Genomic DNA, 6,000 nt, shown 5'->3' on the forward strand with positions numbered 1-6,000 from the left:
CACAGGTAAATATTTGCTTTAAGCACCGATTAATTTCACTTCACAGGATGTGTTACTCACAGCACTGGGGATCTTCGTTCTCACCCACAGAGCCTTCGCTGGGACTCAGTAAGTAATTGCTATAGGCACAGATTAATTTCACTTCACAGGGTACGTTACTCACAGCACTGGGGATCTTCGTTCACACACACAGAGCCTTCGCTAGGACACAGGTAAGTAATTGCTATAAGCACAGATTAATTCCACTTCACAGAATAAATTACTCACTGCACTGGGGATCTTCACGCTCACTCACAGACAGTGGACTTTCGCTACAGCGTTGGTGCACCGTATTCCTTCACCCATCCACTCAAGCTGTCCGGGCGTCGTAGGGATTGGTGGGCCCAGTGACGCTTCCCAAACTCCCCCTCCTACTTCCACGACCGGGGTCTCGAGTTGGGGCGAACTCTCGTCGGGGCTCCGCACACCACTAGCTTCTGTTAGACAGGTCAATACACACACAGCTATGACCCTCAATCCGCACGGTGCACTTTCTACAGTACTCACTGCGTTTCACCACTGTCTGCTCTTTGGAGGAGTGAAGCTCTCGTTGACACACCCGGGGCACGGGGCTTAATTTTCTCGCTCTCCGTAGGACCCAGGCCACAACAGATGTCGTCTTCTCGCGACTCGTCCGAGGCTAGGCAGTTTGGGCGCTACAAGCACAGCATACACACAGCAAGTAAAGCGTAAACACCATCAATCAGTGGAACTCACCCACAGCACTCTTATACAACTTCACGTGATTTTTAGATCGCCCTCGCCACCTGGCTACGACCCCCTCGAGAGGATAGTTGGGCGATAGCTGGACCGCCAATGAGAGATGTGTGTTATTCACAGGCCCGGCGTGTTGTTTATCGCTCCTCTGGCTCACCTGCGCTTCCTTTTTTCCCACAGGGCCACTGCTCTATTGGTGAACAGTGCTTCCTACCAATGATTTCGTCCGTGCTTCCGGTCAACCCGCGGCTCGCCCACGCTTCCCTCTCCAGTGGGGCCAGGGACCTCAAACACAAGGAAAACACACACCAAGCAACTCCTCTTCCAAGTATCATACAGATAAGTACTACAGCTGTTACTCACTCTTCGTTGTCAATGACTTCTAATATCTGCACTGTCGAATGCTCTGTGTCCGCTCTCTCACGAGTGAAGTCTCCCAGTATTCCTTCGCTAGCTGACTGTGCCTTTCTCTCTTCCCCAGGGGAACGATCAAGCCAGCGTAGTCCGTCTGCAAAGCAGCAACACAGCGTATACAAAGTACACCACAAGCACGTTCCGGTGCAGTGCTCTTTTAAAATCCACCGCTCCGTCCTTTTCGCCTTCCTTGGCTGCCGCACTCTTTCCATGTGCTATAAGCACTTCCGTGGATCAACGGCGCCCTCCGGCTCCTCTAAGGACGGAGCGTGGGATCGGGTCTGCCCTAGGCAGTGAAGCAACTCGTGCCCCAAACGACTTCTGCTCTTTGGGCTTCTTTGGGCCTTTTTATGTGCGTCGTCTGTTCCATCCTCCAATCATGAGTGCTCAGCTTGATTTATCACACCTGTTGCTCGTTTGTCCATCATCTGTGTCGCTAGGGAGACCAGGAAGTAAAATGGTACAGTTAAAAACCGGGCCCGGGCGGAAACCATCTTCAGGCGGAACCTTTCTTCGCCACTTTTGGTTCCGCCCTATCATAGTCACCCGGTGACACTACAACCAGAAACTCAAATCTGCTAAGCCTGTGGTAAGAACTGTAAAGAAATGGACCAGAGAAACAGAACGGACTTTACAAGCCTATTTGGACTGCACTGATTGGAGTGTTTTTGAGGCTGCAGCCACTGATCTGGACGAGCTCACCGACATTGTGACGTCCTACATCAGTTTCTGTGAGGATATGTGTGTTCCCACCAGGACTTATTTATCATATCACAACATCACAACGACAAACCTTGGTTTACTGCTAAACTCAGACAGCTTAGCCAGGCCTAAGAGGTGCCTACAGGAACGGGGACAAAGCCTTGTACAAACAGGCCAAGTACACACTGAATAAGAAGATCAGTAAAGCAAAGAGAAACAATGCTAAAAAGCTAGAACACCAACTTTCAGCCACTGACCCAGCATCAGTTTGGAAAGGCCTGAAAACCATCAGGTACAAGACCCCATCTCCCAACACTGTAGAAAACCAACATTTGGCCAATGAGCTGAAAACATTTTACTGCAGGTTTGAAAAGCCTGGTCTCACACCCCACACCCGCTCTGGCCATCTCAACACACAGCCATCAACACCCCCCCTCCTGCACCTCAGCCTGCACTTCAGATCAGTGAGAGGGATGTATGCAGTGTCTTCAGGAAACAGAAGACAAGGAAAGCCAAAGGCCCAGACAGTGTTTCACCAGCATGTCTCAAAGCCTGGGCTGGGCAGCTGTCAACCATCTTTAACAGATCACTGGGGCTGTGTGAAGTCCCCTCCTGCTTCAAATGCTCCACCATCATCCCTGTACCCAAGAAACCAACAATTACTGGACTAAATGACTACATACCTGTTGCTCTGACATCTGTGGTTATGAAGTAATTTGAGAGACTGGTGCTGGCCTGCCTGAAGGACATCACTGGACCCTTGCTAGACCCCCTGCAGTTTGCCTACAGAGCAAACCGGTCTGTGGATGATGCGGTCAATATGGGACTGCATTACATCCTACAACATCTGGACAAACCACGGACCTATGCAAGGATTCTGTTCGTGGACTTTAGTTCTGCCTTCAACACTATTATCCCGGATACTCTCCTGAATAAACTGACCCAGCTCTCTGTATTCACCTCCATCTCTCAGTGGGGTAGCAGACAGACAGGCAGCAGCTAGTGAGGCTGGGAAAACTCACATCTAGGACCCTCACCATCAGCACTGGAGCTCCTCAGTGCTGCGTTCTCTCCCCACTGCTCTTCTCCCTCTACACAAATGACTGCCCTCTAAACACCCCTCTGTCAAGCTCCTGAAGTTTGCAGACGACACCACAGTCATCTGTCTCATCCGGGATGGAGACAAGTCTGTTTATAGACTGGAGGTTGAACAGCTGGCTCTTTGGTGCAATTATAACAACCTTGAGCTGAACACGATCAAAACAGTGGAGATGATTGTGGACTTAGGAGAACTCCCCCTGCACTCTCCCCACTCAGCATCATGAACAGCACTGTGGAGGCAGTGGTGTCATTCAGGTTCCTGGGCACCATCATCTCTCAGGACCTGAAGTGGGACAATCACATTGACTCCACTGTGAAAAAGGCTCAACAGAGACTGTTCTTCCTTCGTCAGCCGAGGAAGTTCAACCTGCCACAGGCACTGCTGACACAGTTTTACTCAGCTGTTATCGAGTCAGTTCTGTGCACTTCTATAACTGTTTGGTTTGGATCAGCCAACAAATCAGATATTAGAAGACTGCAACAGCTTGTCAGGACAGCTGAAAGGATTATTGGCAGTGTTGGGGTAGTTACTCAAAAAATGTAATTAGTTACTAGTTACTAGTTACTTCTTTAAATTGTAATGAGATTACTTTACTAGTTACTGCATTTGAAAAGTAACTTCACTACTTATTACTTTACTTTCCTTTTTCTTAATTTACCACATAGATACATTTTTTATTTTTGGGTGAACTGTCCCTTTAACACCGCAAGTTAGGCTATTTTATAATTTTCATGTTGTCATTCCATTATACGAGTCATGCACAGTCCTGTTTGATAACCCGCATCCGCGCGATTAAAATAACAGTTGACCCGTTATCCGACATCAGCATCAATTTATTTCATACCCGTTTTACATAAAGTTTGCGACCGGCCGCACCACAAATCGTGATGTAAGTAGAAACCTTTAAAGTTCTTCATGCAGAACATTGACAGAAATAAGCACAGGACCATGACTGTTCAAATATATTATCATTTAATGTGAAACTTTGTGAGGGTCGGCAGATTGACAGCTGAGAGGACAGCAGTATGGAGGCAGTGGTGTCATTCAGGTTCCTGGGCACCATCATCTCTCAGGACCTGAAGTGGGACAATCACATTGACTCCACTGTGAAAAAGGCTCAACAGAGACTGTTCTTCCTTCGTCAGCCGAGGAAGTTCAACCTGCCACAGGCACTGCTGACACAGTTTTACTCAGCTGTTATCGAGTCAGTTCTGTGCACTTCTATAACTGTTTGGTTTGGATCAGCCAACAAATCAGATATTAGAAGACTGCAACAGCTTGTCAGGACAGCTGAAAGGATTATTGGCAGTGTTGGGGTAGTTACTCAAAAAATGTAATTAGTTACTAGTTACTAGTTACTTCTTTAAATTGTAATGAGATTACTTTACTAGTTACTGCATTTGAAAAGTAACTTCACTACTTATTACTTTACTTTCCTTTTTCTTAATTTACCACATAGATACATTTTTTATTTTTGGGTGAACTGTCCCTTTAACACCGCAAGTTAGGCTATTTTATAATTTTCATGTTGTCATTCCATTATACGAGTCATGCACAGTCCTGTTTGATAACCCGCATCCGCGCGATTAAAATAACAGTTGACCCGTTATCCGACATCAGCATCAATTTATTTCATACCCGTTTTACATAAAGTTTGCGACCGGCCGCACCGCAAATCGTGATGTAAGTAGAAACCTTTAAAGTTCTTCATGCAGAACATTGACAGAAATAAGCAATGGACCATGACTGTTCAAATATATTATCATTTAATGTGAAACTTTGTGAGGGTCGGCAGATTGACAGCTGAGAGGACAGCAGTGTTTGAACACTTATAAGCGCTGCGCTTATATTTATTATTACCTTATAAATTGATGATATGATTGCCGTGATTCCAAAGGAAGGTCCAAAAAAACTCAAGTAGAATGTTAAATGTTTAAAGTTTAATGTCTCTTTCTCGCTGCCCTGTGTAAACCCACGCGGGTGATGGCATGAAACGTGTGAGGAGCTTGCATTTTGCATTACCTTAAATTACCTTAAATTATGGTCATACAAATAAAAGTAAAACAACATTCAAAACTGTAATGTGTACATTTATTTATGTAAAGTAACACTCGCAATAATAACAAAACATTGTGCTATTTTTAAAGGTAAAAAGTGTTTTGTGCTGCATCGGTTTGGGAGCACGTCACACAAAAAATAAACTCATATAGGTTATAGGCTACTTTTGAATTCGTTTTGTTGATTTGCTAATTATTTAAGTGAAACACATTTAATATAGGCTTATTTATTTTATTATTTTTTCACCAAAGAAAGACGTAATCATCACGTTCTATTCATTTTAATGCTTTTTGCGCATAAACTAAACCAGTGCTTTAGGTGGCCCAAAAGAGGTGCCGGTACTCTATTTTTTTTTTTTTTTGCTGACTCGACTCCTATATTGAAGGGGTTTTATATTTAGCAGTCAACAGACGACCTTGTAAAAAATAATTACGTGTTCATTGTATTTTCATTTTAACAGAGCAGCTATGGTTGCGCGTTTCACACACAAACACACACCTCTCCAGAGCACGTTGACACTGACTGAAGGACGCATGCGCTTTTAACTTGTAAACGCAAGGGTGTATGGGTAATGTAGTCTCTGCTCTCGGTGGAACGAATTAGGAAGCGTACATTAAGGGCGCTCTGAAAAGCGGCAGCGCAGCCAAATGATTAAATTAAACCTCTGATTTTTAAACAGATGAGCGTTCCGGTACGCTAAAAGCACGTTCTTGGCGCACGTAGAGGTGGTGGTACGCTCAAGAGCTATTTTTAGAAGTGGCGGTACTGAGTACCGGGGCGTTCCGGCCCACTTAAAGCACTGAACTAAACCCTTGGGGGAATTATTTATAAATGAATCAACAACGCAAATCAAGGAATTAACTTATTTCTCTATTTAAGACAGTCTGGCAGGGCGGTAACAGCGATTCATCAAACACCGAAAAGTTTATAGGATTAGATTTGGAAGTAAGATTATGAAGAAAACAGCG

Source organism: Misgurnus anguillicaudatus, chromosome 10, assembly GCF_027580225.2.
Source record: "Misgurnus anguillicaudatus chromosome 10, ASM2758022v2, whole genome shotgun sequence".
NCBI lineage: Eukaryota > Metazoa > Chordata > Actinopteri > Cypriniformes > Cobitidae > Misgurnus > Misgurnus anguillicaudatus.